Source organism: Zonotrichia leucophrys, chromosome 15 (genome assembly GCF_028769735.1).
Source record: "Zonotrichia leucophrys gambelii isolate GWCS_2022_RI chromosome 15, RI_Zleu_2.0, whole genome shotgun sequence".
Classification (NCBI taxonomy): domain Eukaryota; kingdom Metazoa; phylum Chordata; class Aves; order Passeriformes; family Passerellidae; genus Zonotrichia; species Zonotrichia leucophrys.
Genome location: NC_088185.1, coordinates 8,009,398 through 8,026,561, shown reverse-complemented (window position 1 = coordinate 8,026,561; position 17,164 = coordinate 8,009,398). Strand labels below are relative to the sequence as shown.

Genomic DNA, 17,164 nt, shown 5'->3' with positions numbered 1-17,164 from the left:
CCCAGGAGCAAGTACGTGAAGATCAAAAAAATTGATTGGTCAGGGATCCCTCATATTCCCTTTTCTCTTGCCAGTAAGCTGTGTTGTGCCTTATCTTGCCTACGCTTTAGGATCACCTGGTGTTAGTGAGCTATTGATTACAGCAGGCAAAGCCCTTAGCACTTACCCAGCTGCACAGAGCCTCCCACTAAAGGAACTCCTTCCCAGAAAGCCCCACTGCACTGGGGGTTAGGTTTTAAGTTTGGCAGGTCCAGGCCACTTCTCTTTATTCTGACTGTTCCTTGCTGCAGGTTCCTCTCTGCTTGCTGGTGAGTGAGTACCTTTAGCCTGTGTTACTTCTCTGTGTTTCATTTTTTTCCTTTGTTAGACACAATGTTTATCACTTCAGGAGCTGCTGTTATCCGAGGTTCCCAAAGCACGTGGACTCTGCAATAACAGACACAGACACGATGTTGCTCAGGGTAGCAGCTTGCAGTTGTAAATCTCAAGGCACTTTATGAAGGTGATTGTTTCTACAGCAGAGAAATTGCTGTAGAAGTTGCAGGGAAGTTGTCTGCCCTCAGACACACATCTCATGTGGGACAGAGCACAGATTGTGGAGTGCAGATCTCAGCTGCACTGAGTGCTCTGTTTGCTTCCTTGGCTTGTTGTGTTGTGCTTATGCTGTGGGAATACACTAACAGGGTCCTTGGAGTGAGGCAGGATTGCAAACACCCCCACACCTACAGGTGGAACTTGAGTACCTGCTCTTTCAGAGTTCAGATATCCCTGTAAGTGAAGCCCAACGTGTTTGTGCCAAGTAGTTTTGTTGTTTTCTCTGCTTTCCTCAAGTGTTCATTCTCTCAACTCTGAACATCACCATAGACCTTACTGCTGTAATTGCTCTGCTTCTTCCTTGTGTTGCTCTAAATTTAGTTTTCAGATGATGGTGCGTATTGGACAAATGAGGAATTGTTGTACATGTCCAGAGTCTTGTTTTAAAATATCAAATGGAATAATGGTACCCAGCTGAAAAGTAACAGGACTTTATTGTGATTATTTGATCATTTTCCTTTGAAAGAAAGGTTTTCCAAGCCCATCAGCACTTGTGAGCTGCAGGAGAAAATTATCAAATGACAATATGCTCAGGAAAACAGCTGCTCTTGCTATAGCCATGAGTCAAAATCTGTTTTACTGTAAAATTTCATTGGCATCAACTGGAATTTTGCCTGAGTAAGGTGCTCGAGATTTTTCTTCAAGTAACTTTACAGTTACTCAACATGGAGAATTGGGAATCACGTGACATTCCTGACACAATATTATGTTTCCATTCTTGCTGCATGAACATACTTATCTGAAGAGTAAGTAGATTTTGCACTTTAAAAAGTGCATGCTCATGCTGAAGGCAGACAAAGACCTTGGAGCTGTTGTGCTATTGGAACTTCATCTATTTATTCAACTGTCCACCATGGCAGGAATTTTTCTCTTAAATATGTAATTCCCCACTTTTTTTTCTTAAACAAGAGAACCAGAGGGTGAAAGGGTTGAAGATTAAAATGTAAACAGCAAAATTTATTATAATTACAAGAGTGTTTCAAATTATTTCCTTAAACTGCAACATAATTTACCTCTAGTCAAGGTCTCTATTGGTGGTGAAAGAGGAAACTGCTTGACCTTGGGGTGACCTCTGGCCCCCGGGGGTCAGCGCCCGAGGAATGTGCAGATGTCACGGTTCATAAGCAAGGACAGAAACTCTCAGGTTTCCCAGGCAGAGAGGCGCCAGTTCGGGGATGGGGCCAACATGTGCACCTCCCTTTGAAGCAGCCACTCATACCTGCCAGCCCGTGGAAGGCAGCACGCTCTGGGCTGGAGATGGGAAAGGTCCAGGGCTGCCCTGGGTGGAGGCTGGTGCCGGCAGTGGGCACGAGCAGCAGAACATAACGGAGGGAAAGATGAAATTTCCGTTAAGAGGATCAGCATCTGCACCATTTTTTAGTTGTACTCAAGGAATGCTACAGGGAAATGTGACCTGCAGTGCAGACCCACGTGCAGATCCTGGCCAGGAGCATTTAGAGGAGCTTTGGCTGCAACCAAGGGATGCAGCTCCTTGCTGTTGTAAAAACAAGTGTCCTAAACTCTTAAAAATGCAAAGAAAGGAGAGAGGAATAGAAGGATTTACTGCCCATACACTACATTAACAAAACTGCATGGGCTGAATGGGTGCAGTGCAAATTGGTGCTGGGACTTTTGCAAAGCCTGCAGAGATCCTCTCAGTAACCCTGTCTGGAGTCAGTCAAGTGCTGCTGGATACCTTCTCTCTGCCCCAGAGAAAGCCATTTGTGCTGCCAGCCCATGTTCTCTGAGCAACAACACAAAAAAAAAAAATCCCCAAAGAAAAATTTGCATGGCTAAAAAAACCCCAAACCAACAAAACAAAAACCCCAAAACAAAACCACAACACCTTTATAAAATTATTTGTAAAAAACAAATGAACAAGGAAAGTAGGTTTAAGCTAAAACAAATTGTGTGGTAAATATTAAGGTCAGGGAGAGAAAATTATACCAGCAATAATATTCAAAGAAGAAATTAAACGAGGGGAAAAAACAAACACAAGCAGCTTTATTTTAATATTTAAATCATACCTTATATATCAAAAATATAATTTATATTCAAGGAAATTGTGAACCCAAGAGTTCCTTTCAACTATTTGCAGCCTACAAACCACAAGTTGTGCTAAGCATGATCAAAGTACTTCACAATTAGTTAGGGTTTAAATCACTATAATTGTCAGCCTAGGTTGTAATCAGAGAAACATTGTTTTGAAACTTGCCCTGGTTGTAATCTGGGGAAAATTCAAGAAAAACCTTGGGTTGGTTAAGTGTAGCCCAGTGCTTGGGGACAGAGTTGTGTTAAACATGTGGGGCATCAGAAAGGCTGTCCTGGGACCTGTGCAAAGCCCTCTCTGGTTGCTGCTCTCTGGGGAGGAGTGGGCAGCACATCAGAGCCTTTGCCAAAACCAGTTCCTGAGGTGCTGTAAAATTCACGTGCTCCAGGTGATGTGGGAGGTGCTTGGTGCGTTCCTTGTGGGGATGTAGGAAGAGGCAGCCAGGGGAATGAGCGGTGCAGAGTTCTTGGATGGAGGAGGCTGCAGGAGTGCCAAGAATGACTGCAATGCGAGTGCAAGCCTGCTCGGGCTTTGCTCTTTTAATAAAGCTGGCAGAGTGTTATCTGGAAGCTGTGATGGGTTTCCTAACAGATTCCTTGGAAGTTTCAGGTTGGAGAACTCTACCAGGGGCTCTGCCAACACAGCTGAATAGAGGATGAGCTCAAATGCCTTTGTAATTAGGAAGAGAGTATTTCTTGAAATTAAAAAGATCTTCTAGGAGTACAGGAAATAAAGGCTGTCTTTGAAGAAATCATGCTTTCTAGACCTTAAAAGGGTAAAGGTAGCTTTAATCTGGACTCTGCTATGGAGAAACTGGAGGAAATTTCCCCACTGGAAGCCTCAAAAAGAGAATTTGCTCAGCAGTACAAATGAATAAAACAACAAGGCTTTGTGCTTGAGGATCTCAAAGCGTTTTCTGCTCTGCACCAGGAAATGTAATACCTCCTGGGAGCTGGGCTAAATTGGAAACAGGGACTTTCTCAAAGCTCTCTCAACTCCACTCTGGCTCAGCACAGCCATGCTTCCACCAGCGTTGGTGGAAAAGACAAGTGATGTTTTGACAACTTGAGTCTTCAGTCGTGACTTTTCTACAGGGATGCAGGAGATTAGCAGGCAGCATAGGTTTAGTGAAGAAGCAGTTAAGAGAAGAGAATTAAATTTGCCACCTTATATGCAGCCAAGCCAGAGACTTTCTTTGGGTTCAGAAAAATCACCACCTTCTTTGCAGTGACTCTCATGGCTTGCAGAAAAATGGAGGCAGCATTGGGGTGGCAGTGAGGGAATGGCCTGGCTGAGGAGGCTCTGCTGGCAGTTTCCCCTGCTCTGTTTCAGAGAAAATGCAGAACTGAACAAAGCTCAATCCCCAATTTAGTTTGTATGAATCATCTCCTCTGCTTCTGTTCTCTTCTAATCACCAAAGAGGTATTAGGGAAAGATGACTAAAAAGGAGCAACAGGCAGGTGAAAGTGAGGGCAATAAATATTAGAAGATATGAGGTTTGTAAGAAGCAACCAGTACATCAGGACTTCATCTGGAGAAGGGAAAGCATTTCCTGGAAACCATATCCTAGAACCCATTTGGGTGCAGGACTGAGAGGACATGAGTGCTGGGAAGGAGGGGATTGTAACAAAGCAGAGGAGCTCGTGGAGAATGGTGCGCTGTGCTCCCCCAGAGTGTAAATGGATTGTAAATGGATTGTAGCTGTCTTTTGGGTCTACTTTCACAAAATAGCTTATTGAATTGTTTATTTAAAGAAGTCACAATTAGAGTAAGTAAAGTAACTCAGGTGTCATCAGGCACTGCCAGACTCTGGGCATGGCCACATGGTTGTGGTCCCACTGGATTCCAGAGCACCCAGCAGATGCTTTGCTGGCTTTGCACACCTGGCATGGCACCAAGGAAAAGGCACAGACAGGTGAGACCTGATCTGGTGTAAAACATCTCAACACGAGCACTGCCCTAGCAAACTGTTTGTTGTAAATTAAGAATTCATAGATGGGATTTATATCCAAGCAGTGATTTTTATCAGATTATGGCTTTTCTGAATGAATTATTAAAACCTCCCAATTAGTTTCCCTCTTTATTACTGACTTTTCTAAGAACAGAGTAGCCCTCTTGGCTTTGCTTTCTGTGTCCAGAGGTATAGCAGCTCTCTGTTACAGAGATGGTACAAGGGCGTACCGGCTAAGGTGGGATATCGTGGCTCATTACCACAGAGCTTTTGTTTATTTTAGTGTGAAGAGCCTTTATGCTCTTGCCCAGTTTTGACTGTGCACATTAACCAGTGCAATTGTGAACAGTCCCAGTAAGGTGTCAGCCATGCACGTGTTTGTCTTCAGCCTCTGACCACGCACCTTTTGTGACACGTGCTGTGTCTAATGCATCCCTGCAAATTTGTCCTTACATGACTCAGCCCACACTGTTCAATAAAAGATAGTCCATGCAACTGATGGGTGGGAATAACAAAGAAAGAAGAAGTGAATCAAGACTGATTCTGTGATTTTTTTTTTTTTGGTTTGGTTTTTTGGGTTTTTTTCCACCCTCCTTTTCATGAAAGGGTGAGCATCAGATGGAAAGAAGGGGACAGTCTTTGGAAATTGGTGATGGAAGGATTCTTCCATTGACTGGCTTGACTCAACAAACAAAATCTGCTTGAATCCGTGGAAAGCAGAGGACACAGAGGGAGAGAAGGGACAGTAAAGCTGCACCCAGCTCTCTAGCAGCTGCAAAAGCCAGATGTGGAAATTGTTTCCTGGGCAGACAGGACCCAGAGTTGTTTCTTTAGCTTTCCTTTGGCTCTTCTAAGATTTTCTTGCTGTTGGGAGGAACTGGGTGAAAAGGGCAGCGAGAGAGGGGCCTTTGTGCCATTCTTCCACTTGAGTGTAGAGAACAGAGAGCAGAAGGTGCAGTGAGAAGCCTTTTAAAGTGGTCATAGATGTGTGAGGTCTGATTCTGTTTTCAAAAACGTATCTGTTAGATGTAAGAGCATGGGAGGCCATTAGAGCTGTGCTGCCTTTCAGGGGGTGAGGCAGGAGGGAGCTGGGCTCTGGGTGAGGCAGGAGCATCGCTGCTGGGAGCGGGAGCCACCCTGCCATCAGCAGCCTCCAGCAGGGGAATCAGGGCACAGAGGTTGCATTTCCTTCTCCTCAGCTGAAGGCACTGCTGGTCACAGCCAGGCACTCATGTTTAAAATCACACCAGCTTGGGATTGTGCCAGGAGTTACCCTGGAAATGAGTATGGTTAGCTGGCAGGGTTTGAAACAGAGCAGTGCCTATCTTTGGTGGTCACCCAACATCTTGTTAATTACTAGATCTAAGAATAAACTGTGTTTTCCCAGAGCAGAGAATCCAGCTTATAGGAAAAGGAAGGTATTTCCAAATAGCTTTCCATATGGTAGGTACCTCTGGTTCATCTAACAACCCTTGCCACTCCTCTAATCCTTCTCAAATCCTTGCTTACTTTCCATGGATGGGGACTGAGGGCTTGCCACACAGCTTTTTATTCAATAAGGAAAAATAATTAGTTCTTGTATGCAAAGTTATTTCTGAGGGAGATACAGATGTTATAGAATGTGTGATAACTTTCTGAGTTTATGGGAATAGGTATTCTCTCAGAAAAAAAAGGAATGGTCAGATACTCACCCTGCACAGATACAATGTATTTCCAATAATCATGCTACTCCCTGATATTAAGATTCTTGTTGCATCTGAACTAACCCCCAATAAGTCTGTGATGGGTCACAAGTGAAGACATAAAGGCACAGATATGAAAGGAGAGATGTGATAGGGTCTCAATTTAAGGTTGGCCATGGGCTGCATGTGACATTCTTGTAAGTAAACTGACAGTGTCCAGGTTTATAATAGCTAAACTCCTCAGTTTCCTTTATGTAAACATTTCACTCTAATGGAACATTATACCCAGGACCATGCCTCAGCAGACATACATGTATATGAATTGCATAAAGATAGAGCAATAGATAAATAGATATCTGGATTTAATAAACACATTCTAACAGTAATAGGCTGGTGAAATCTTACAGAGAGGGAGAGAGAGACTGAAGGAAAATACAAAATACTGCTGAGAGTTTACAGACTGGCACAACTGGAAGCACTCAGCATCAAAAGAATGAGGAGAGGGAAAGGCCAAGATGGATCAGGCATATTCTGTGCTTATTAGTGTTTTCCCATCTTGTAACAAGGGGTGGTGAACAAGCCAGTGGGTTTGGGTGCCTGCTATTTCTTCAGAGGGGAAATCATCCTCATCCAAATCAAAGAGTTTCATTTATGAACTATGGAAGATTCAAACATATTTCTCCAAAGCCAGAGGATCTCTAGGAGTTTGTATTCCTTGAAACTCAGGTAAGTGCATTTTAAAATTTTACTTTGACTTCTCTTGGAAGCAAAAATGTTTTTTCCAGTAGGGAAAGATTTCTTCAGATCGCTCATCTTCCTGTATACACTTGACATTTGCCCTGTTGTTTTTCACCAAAAAAAAGAAGAGGGGAAGAAAGTGACAAACAAAATCCTCCATTCCCTATTCCCTCCCAGACAAATCTCTCTCTCTTCCAATTCTTGGTCTGGGAACCAAAATCCTGTAACAATGGCAGCTCTCTACTGAACTTGTTGGAACTTGACAGGATGTGGTCCTGATGGCCAGCATGGAAACAGGAGGATTCAGAATCCAAGAGCCTGTGTGAGAGGGCTCAAATAATCCCTGCCAGTTATTTCTCATGGCTTCAGAATGCAAGGTAACTAGGTGAGAAGCGGGAAGAACTTTAGGACAGTAAATGAGCAACAAATCAAATAAAAAAAGAGGGAATAATAATTTCTAAGTTCCAGCTTGCCTGCTTGGATCTGGCTTTCAAATGAGCATTGTCTGTTACCCAAGTAAGGTCAGTGCAACTATTGCCCCAGCCCAGACGCCCATTTTCCCTTATTTTCACAGTGTTTGGGTTATTTTACTTCTCTCTGCTTGGCTCTGTGCCATTCTGTTGGCTAACATTCACCTTGGCTGCACGTGCCAGGGAAGGGCTGCCCACTGCTCTCTCCATGGTGTGCCCAGTGAAGCCCACTCTCCCCAAATGGCTCCAGCCACTGATTCCTCCTGCCAGCTGCATTTTGGGGAGCCAGCGGCTCCAGAAGCAAACCCCCTTTTTAACTGGCTTTATTTACTGTTCTGAGCTAGAGCAAAGAATAGATTTGTCTCCTTTGCAAAGAGGAAGCAGCAGAAGAAGGGGCTGCCCAGCACAGGGAGGGGAGGGCAGCACCAGCAGAGCCCCCACGGGCGCGGGCACCGCGTACTCTCCCACCAGGGATCTGCAATCTTGCATGCATGAATTGCCTTGCAACGGCCACTCGGCTGTCATCCTGTCAGGCCCATTTACAAATCACATAACAGGTTTAATTTTGAAATCTCTCTCCTCTCCCCCCCTCCCCTCCTTATTTTTGCTGAAATGGATTTATAATGAAAGTATTTGAAAAGGAATAATTATCTATATGAGCAACAGCAACACAATGGCTGCAGCAGCAGGGTGGGCTACGATCTGAGGAAATGAGCCCTAAGTCTGAAATCTGCTTTTATACATGTGTACATGCTTAAAAAGAGCCAGGTATTTGCAAATACCTATAAAATATTTGATGGATATGGATAGGACATTATTTTTAAATTCTGTGGCTATAGATCAGACATGCAAAGTCTGATTTCAGTTTTTAATTTTGTTGTGCTAAATGCCACATTTTAAAATAAGTCTTCAACCATACCACTGTGTGCACTTTATATCTGAAGTGATATTCCTCAAGAAATTGGTTACCAAAACCTTAGATGCTTTCCAAAGCATTCCAGCCCAATTCATGTTTCTAAAAGGGCAGCCAGCTCACACTCTCAAAGTGCGGGAGAGCCCGTTTTATGCAGTAGTGGACATGAAGCTGAAGCTTTTTCTATAGTCTCTGTCCATTTCTCTCAGTGAATTGAATCCAGTCAAAGGTCAAACTGGCCAGAGGCACTTTTATTGTCATGGTAACCATGACTTAATCAAACAATCCTGAGATTCCAGGTTTGTGGGAACAGGCAAAGATCTGAAGAGACTGGAATGAATCAATCAAAGGGGGCAGGAAAGAAAATCCTAAGATATATGACTTATCCTTCCAAATCTATTACTCTGTCCTTAAACACACAAGAATTATGCCTTGGACAAAGCCTCTTTTCAGACCAAATACCTCTGATTTTTGTTTTCTTGTCCTTTGCATCAAATTTCCTAACATACCTCTGTCCTACAGCAATCAACCTCAGCCCAGATTTAACCAACAAGAGGAAAAGAGAGGAAAAAAGAATTTAGGAAAGACAAAGATTATTTCGTAAAAACCTACTTAAAAAAAAAAAAAAAAAGAGGAAGAGGAAAACCAAGGCAAAATGCAACCAACCACCTTTGATTTGAAAACCTATTTAGGCTTGTTAGTAGTGATCTAATGCAACTCTACAGGCAGTTAATGAATTTTTAAGGTTTTTCTCCTTTCTGGGCAGCTACTGTGTCTTCTTGGGGTGCCAAGGCTGTGGGGATTGCTTGTGTCTCATGCACTGGAGCATCCAAGGGTGCTGAGTTCAGGCAGCCTCTGCTCTTTGGCAACTCCAGGGGCATCTGGAGAGTGCTGGGGGCAGGTTAACCTGAGACTTGGCTGGGGCTAAGGCTGCTCTAAGCCTGTTTGTGCATCTTTGTTTTTATTCCAGAAGCAGTTTGCATTGTGTCTTAACTCCTGTATGTGCTTGTGAGTCCTGGCTGCATTTCTTGCTTGGAGGAAGAGGCAAACGTGTGGCCTCTGCTCCACCACCTTACTGATGAGGGAATGTCTTGTGGGATTTTGGAACCTGACTGCAGTCTATGTCCACAGGCCATTAAGCCCCTCCTAATAATTCCTACTTTGGTTTCTAATATAGTTAATCTCTTGCTTTGGCTTACTCTGTCCTGAGAAGTGACAAATAGTGAAATTATGGGGATATGAGAGGAGTAGGAAACTTTGCTGAAGTGTTGATGACAGTGTGTTTAACTTGTTATACCTGGTTAAGTGGAAATATCACATCTTCTTTTCCAGTGCTGGAGAAGAATTAGCAAAGAATCTGAAATGTATTTGCTCTTGAAGACTTTCCTGAAATTGGGAGTGTGGGGTTTGGGTTGGTTGTGCAGTGTGTGTGCTTTGTTACACTTCCTGATACACAGAGGGAAACATGGGGAAGCTGTTGGCTGCTGTGCCATACTGGAAAACTGGTTTTGTAATGTCACACATAACAAAATGTGTGATGTTCACCTCCCCAGCCTGCCCTCACATGCAAGGCAGGATATTTTCTGGTGACTACCCTGTCTGAGGAGATTGCTGCTGAAATTCTCTGTGTCCATGTTATTTAAGGAATGCAGGTTGCTGCTTGCAAACCCCAAACCTAAGAACTGTAATAACAATCAGAGCATAAAACAAACTCCTTGATTGTTGTTTTTAATGTAGAGGTGTCCTTACCAGAAAATGTCCTCTTAATGAGCTCAGCAAACAGACCCTAATGGGGGAATTGTCCAGAAAACAAGCTCCTTCCTCGCTGCTGGATGGTTGCAGTGTCACCTACAGAGATAGATGTTGGTGGGTAAAATACGCAGAAAAAAATGCATAATAGAGTTTAGCAAATGGACAGAATTCCATGGATACTCCCAGGATACTGGCAGGACAGAATATAAATTACAGAAGCCTGAGCATCAGACAGGGAAATGAGTAGCTGAGGAGGTCTGGAAAAAAGGAACACTGAGCTGTGTCCAGGGAGGATGTGATTTTCAAGTGTAAGAAGAAAAAGGTCTCCATTTAGCTTGGCTGTAAGAAGGCCACTGCTACCTCTGATAGTGGTTGTGGAAAGGAGACATTTCAAGACACATGGGAGGAATGGAAAAGCAATTCAATGTAGAAAAACAGCAAAGTTTAGAAAACAACAGGAAGGAAGAGGCAGAAGGCTGATTATGTCAAGAGAGCCTTTTCTGAGGTCTGTACATATAGGAGCAAACAAAGGAAACAGAAAATAACAGCAGAGATGAAATGAGAGAGAAGTACAGGGAGATCAAAAATGGGAATTAGAGGACTGGATGAGCAACTACATGAGCAAAGAGGGAGTGACACATCTGATGTGGGCTTTCTTAACAGCAGAACAAGAAGAAAGTTAAAGAGGAAGAAAGGCTGTGCAGGACCTGCTTTGAGAATGAACAGGGTATGTGGCTAGAGATACTGGGATCAACAAAATTGAGGAGAATTCTGATGGTTTTTGATAGGGAAAGGCTTTTCTTCATTTCTTGTCCAGTGCCTCAAATAATATTTCAGACCAGAGCAAAGAGCAGCACAGACAGAGATGAATTGCAGCAGTGCTGAGCACCCTTCTAACAGGACTATGAGGAGCAGCAGGCACTCAGCACCACTGGGAAAGAAACCTCAAATCTTCTCTTGTCTTAATCTGTTGGTCTCCTCAGGACAAGACTGAGGAAATTGGTGAGATGAGGGACCATGGGCAGGTTATATAGGGAGCCAGCACTGCTCATGACCTGTGCTGAAATGAAATGCCAGTCTGGTAGGTAAAAGCCCTTGTAAAACTCCTTTCCCTCTGCAAAAATACCCTGCAAGTTAGCTTTAACACTTAAGTACCATGGTTCCTGAATGCTACCTTTAAAGGTTAAAGCATTTAAACTATAGGAACAGCCAGGGGCAAAAAGAGGCCCGTTTCAATTTGATATGTTGAGGTCCTGCAAAAAGCCAGACTGGGGGGTCTCTGAGTTCTTTGTCCTTCCCTTTCCTCCTGAACCTGAGATGGCCCCGAGCCCCAGGCTGGGCTGTGTTTCACTATCCTTCCTCCTTTCTCTCCCTATGTTGTAGTAAATTAGCCATTTCCAAAGGGCTCAAGCAGGGGAGGAAGTTCTCCATCCCTGACTTGCCTGCTGCACAGGGCAGCTTTGCAGGAAGGAACTGAAAGTAGATCAGGAAAGAGTGATGCATGAAGAGAAGAGCTGCACTTCTCCCAAGGGTTCAAACCTTGGTTGAGACAAACAACACCCCTCTGCCACCATGAGCGCTGCCAGGATGGGTGGAACTGGTCCCAGTCACCACCACTGCTCAGGGGAGCTCATCTGCCTTTCATGGTAGGTCACAGCACACCTGCCTTCCCTGGAGGGATCAGGGTCTGTCCTAGCATACTGTCATCAACTGACAGGGCTTTTTCCCCCATTTCCTGACCTTTATCTTGTAGCTGTGTTTTGAGGCAGGCCCAGGCCTGGCTCTTGCTGTTTAGCACCCAGGGCAGGGCAGGCTGTGTGTGTCACTGCTGCACCCACAGCAGGACGCTCCCGCTGCACAGAGAACACCCTGCGGACTTTACCCCACCCTGGGATCCAGAATACTCCTCAGTTTGCTCTAACCTAATCCTTCCTGCAGGCTGCTGCCTTTTCCAGCCTTATCTGCTGTGATAGCTGTGGTATTAATAGCAGGAACCTTCCTTGCAAGGAGCCGACTGCAGCCAGAGCCCAGCTCCCCCTGTGCTCCTGCACTGCTATCTCTGTGCAAGGAAACACTTCCAGCTCTGCTCCACTGCTTACACTTTATGGAGATCTCCATCCATTTATCCCCCCTCAGCATAAACACTCCTATCTGGAGGTGGTGCCTGCTGTCAGCTCCCACCCTTTAAAACGGTGCTGGAACTTCCTTGTGCTCAGAGAGGTGAGTGAAGGTCTCCAGCACTTTCTAGGCAAGAGCAGGGCTGAAGGTGACTACTGGAATAGAAGTGTAAAATCTTATTTCTGGGAGCCCTACCACAGACAGATCTTCTACTGTTGTGTTTCCCTCTTTTAAAGACATCCCTTTAAAAACCTCAATGAAAATAGGGAGGGATTTGCAAGCAATCATTTAATGGATCAGAAAAGCCCAACTACTTGATAAAGCTCTTTTACCTTTAGTAAAGCATGTTGGTACTGGAAGGCTGCCATGTGCTCTCCAGGGCTGTCCTTACAATGAGATGTTTTAGAATAGCTGCTGTTCAGGAAAGGATAGGTGTGTCTTACAAGGAAAGTTTTCTGAGGGTCTCTTCCAAGGCTTGCTTTTCTCATGGGAGCAGGGAAAGGTCCAAGAGTCACTTCTCTGTTACCCTGACACTGCTCACTCCTACAGGCAGGCACAAGTCCTGGTGAGTGTCTCAGGTGGGGAGAACTCTGAATAGTGCTGACTATTGAGTGCTTAAAAACAGGCATTCTGGAATACAGGTTTTTGGGAGAAATGTTATCTGCACCTAGAAAAGCCTGTAAATTGTGTGTATACCATAAGGAATGTAGTGCCCAAGTCCTTGGCAGAGACCTTCTCTATCAGGTATTTGTTTTCTCCATCCTGCCCTCAGTGCAGGCAGGGACTGTAGCTTTGCCAGGGAACTCTGAATTCCACAGGTTTCTACTTCTGCTAATCTCCAGTCTGACACTTCCTAATACCATCATTCAGAATAAGATTATACTGAGATACACTAATTTCTTTGTCAATCTTCATTCGATTTAGAAAATAGTTCTAAATCATCACAAATTCTGATCTATAACACTGAACTATCTCTCCAAAAAGATCCCGTGAAAGTATATTATAAACTTTTCATCACATGTGTTAAGGCATAGAAGCAATGTGTGAAGATGATTGGAAAACTTAAGCATGGAGACATTTTTTTCCAAATGCTGGATGTACAAAATCTTTTGCTATGGATCTTGAACCCCCAGAGGAAGGGCTAGGTAGATGGCCAAAATGTCTTGCTAGCTGATGTAAAGAGAAAGCTCTAAAAATTTGGTATGTGAAGGTTGGAACAGGAGGAATCTGACTCAGTTAAGTCAGAGGAATATGTCTGATATCTAAATATAAAAAAAATCTTCCTCCTCCTTTAAAAAAAAAGGAAAAACAAAGTAAAAAAGAGAGTGAGATCTGTTAATTTTTTTAGAGAAGAAACCGAATTCTGCTTCCTTGCAGTTTTATTTTAAAAACCCCAACAACCCACACACACAAAAACCCCCAAAAAACAAAAACCAAAAAAACAAATCCCAAACCAAAAAAAAAACTTACAACCCTTCTAAGCACATGAAAATAGAATTGCACTTCTATATGAAGTGTGCAGTCTTATTCCGAGCTCACTTTACGGCAGTGTGTGAATCTAAAGTTCAGCAGAAGTTGATGAATTTACACCCCTTAGTGTCCACTGGCAGAGTGTGCAAGTCGTGAACCAGAGCCCCAGCAGTGAGAGCCATGCAGGCAGGAAGCTGCACCAAGCTGCTTTTGAGGAAATCACACTTTTTGGATAAATATCAGTCAGCTGCAAACATTTTTCTCTCCAGGATGTGTGTGCTTTTCTAATGTTTAGAATAAAAATGTGGTGCTAGGAATTGGGAATATAGTTTTCACGTATTTCATTACTCCAGCATTAAAGCAGCATGATAATATTAGTGGTAGCCTTTAACATGAACTTTGTTCTGTAACTTCCAGGCTTCAAAAACTAATGAGGAGTAAAATTGGGGGGAAAATGTCTTCCGACAGGCTGGTCTTCAGCACCTTTTTAATGGATAACAGATTTGCCATCATCACACATCACTTGGAATATATTATGACAAGACACACAGGCTAATATAATGCATTGTCTACACAAGGCTACTATATATTCGTGAATTTCTCTTTAACTTGATACAGGATGGTTCAGTTCCAGTTACAGAAGGTTTCAAATCGTTTTCCTGGAAATACCTAAACCCAGTGCAGGTATTCAATGTAACCAAACAGCATCAGATGCTTTGTACAGAAGTTGCAAAATGGTTTCTTTGCTTCAGTGAAATATGGAAGGAAAAGCATGGAAAGAGTTTCTGTCAGCACTCAGTACCAAGATTTCAGGGAAGCCCAGGACACAGACAGGCAATCAGAAAGGCCAGATTTTCACTGGGCTGGGTTCTGTTCCATGAGATACAGGGAGCTGACTGCACCCTGAGCCAGGCTCATTTTCATGTCCAGTATTCAGATGTGAATCTGGATAGGTGTTTTCAATCCCCTCAGCTGTCTGAGTGCTGGGTGCTTGCTGTCCCACGTTTGGCTATGAGGTAGTGCATAGAAAGTGTAAAAGCTTTAAAAGCTCCTTCCTGGGGAAAGCAGAGTGATGAAAGAGACGTAAGCTTAAAAGCAAATATCTTCTCTTATTAAAAGACCAGTACATGCAAACCTTTTTTTTATGTATTAAAAAATTTTGATCACCAGAGCAAGATTGGCAGATGTGAGGGCAAACCTAATGCAGCAGGCACAGCCATCTCCATCAGCTACAGTCAAGACTCCCTTTGTGTTTTCCCTGGCTGCAAATGGCAGATCTAGAAGTTTATCCCTTGTCCTGGTTTTGCCTTTTCAGTCAAGAAAGTATAGGGCAGACTTAAAACATTTTTAAAAGTGTTCTTCAAACTTCCCCAGGTAGGGGATGAATAGTTGGAACTGGAATGACTCAGGAGCATTGAATCATCTGCTGGCATTTTCCCCCTCCTCTCCACTTCTCCAAGCAATGATTTGTTTTCTTCCTTCCTCTTGATTAGCTCTATAATATACTCAGATTCTAAAGTGAACTCGATTTTGTGTCTCTTGTATTATCTGTAGTGTCTCATTAGCCTCAGTACCATCATAACCCTTCTCTGAATCATCATTTGTATATGGATGTTTGACATATCAGCTGATTGTCCCTTTTTCTCTTTCCTTCCCCATCTCTTCTGAAAGCCAATGAAGACATTTCTGTTGATACTTAAATATCACAATTTCTCCCACTATCACTAATAGCATAATGGCATTATGAAGAACATTTCTGCAGTGCATTTTTGTGTGATGTAAGGCAAACAAGATTGAATTCAAGGAAAACATCATTAAATGTTACCCTCTTAAATTTAATTTAAGAATGAGCAGGAAGTTTGGACATAGCAAATGTTTTTCAGGGTCTAAGCATTGAACAAAGTATTTTCAGGACAGTTTCAGTCAGGGCAGATTTAACATGGAGAAGGCACTGTAATGTTTATGTGCATATGACCATAGAAAAGGCTTGAGTGCACAGAAAATAAGGGTCTACATGCCACTAAAACCTTTGTGGCATAGAATTGGTCCTGGTTTTCTCCTTTTCATAGGGTGAGGTGAGAATAAATTCCCTAAGGCTTATAAACAATTCTCCAGATATAGGGTAAAAGGGGGTTCAGTGTCTCCTGCTTCTATATAATATAGAAGTCAAAGTAACACTCCCTGTGAGTATTCTGCTCTGTGTGATGTTGTGTGAGATTCTTGTGTGTATATTGTTTTTTAAATATTTTCTTGGCACCCATAGTCACAATCTGTTTTTCTCCTCTTCTGGAGACCTTTGTCCAGGGAGCTGCTACTTTTTTAAAATCAAATAATTAAAGCCATTGTTACCTTTTTTTTTAAACTCAGGATAACAAATTCTGGCAGGTTTTTAGTATTTGGTATCCACAGGAACTAGCACTGCTTTGCAAACATCCTCAGATTTTCAAGATCTTGTTCCACCAAATACAACCTGCATTTTTCTAATATTTTCCTTTGTTCAGCTTCCCTGTTGTCTCATTCCATGTGGTCTCACTTGAGTCTTGTTTTAACAATGATAAGTTCTTTTGTTTTCCTATTCTATCTTATCTTCACAGCCACATTTATTTTTCCTATGTAAAGTTAGGCAAAATGTCTTGGTGTTACAGTGCTGATGCAGGGGTGCCCAGAAAGGCAGAAAATGCTCCTCAAGAAGCACAGCTTACAGACACCACTCAGGCTGGGTGCACACACAGCACTCTGCTGGCTTGGGGCTTTTCCCTGATGCAGTTTCGCAATGCATGTGAGCAATTATTTTGCTGAAGCAATGGGACACTGAGTTGTCAGGCTTTGCTCATTCTGTGAGCTCCTGAAAAGGCAGAGAATTAGGAGCCATCTTAGGAAATTATAGCTCTTTGCCCTACAGGATAGGGAGCGCTGAGCTCAATTGATATCCTTGTTGGATTTAACTTCTGAAGGGCTTTGTTCTTGTGACAAAAAGAAAAATTATCCCTAGTATTTCACATGAATTTAGGGGCTTATCTTGAAAGAAGTAGCGCTTGGTGATGTCACCGTGCTGGGGGTACTGCAGAGAGAGCTGCTGCTGCTGCAGAGCTGCTGCAGAGGTGCTGTGGTGGCCCTGCCCGGGCTCTGCCCAGTGCTCCAGGCAGTGCTGAGGCAGGAAAGCACTGGCTGCAGTGTCAATGCTTTGGGGAGCAATGGGCACTTCTGCAGAAAAGTTTATTGCCCAGCACCTGCCAGGCTCCATTGTCCTCTGTGTGTGTCCTGGGAAAAGGAAAAGCACTGGCAAGCAGGGCAGTGAAAGGTGGCAATGAGCTCATCTTCCCTTGCAAGGGTGTGAAAGCAGGTGCAGCTGGAGGCTGTGCTTTTCCAAATGTAACAGCTTTGTCTGGGCATCCCCTGGCAAGTGTTCACTGGGGACACCCCTGT

The 17,164-nt window shown here is 43.4% G+C and overlaps 1 protein-coding gene across 1 annotated transcript in view; it reads left to right on the top strand.

Annotated features, from left to right (window-relative positions):
- Nucleotides 1-211: 211 nt before the first annotated feature.
- Nucleotides 212-17,164, top strand: part of TOP3B (DNA topoisomerase III beta) — a 41,243-nt gene continuing 24,290 nt past the window's right edge. Inside the window, exon 1 of the mRNA XM_064727042.1 lies at nt 212-308. The gene's annotated coding sequence lies outside the window, so the exon portion shown is untranslated. The remainder of the gene's footprint in view (nt 309-17,164) is intronic.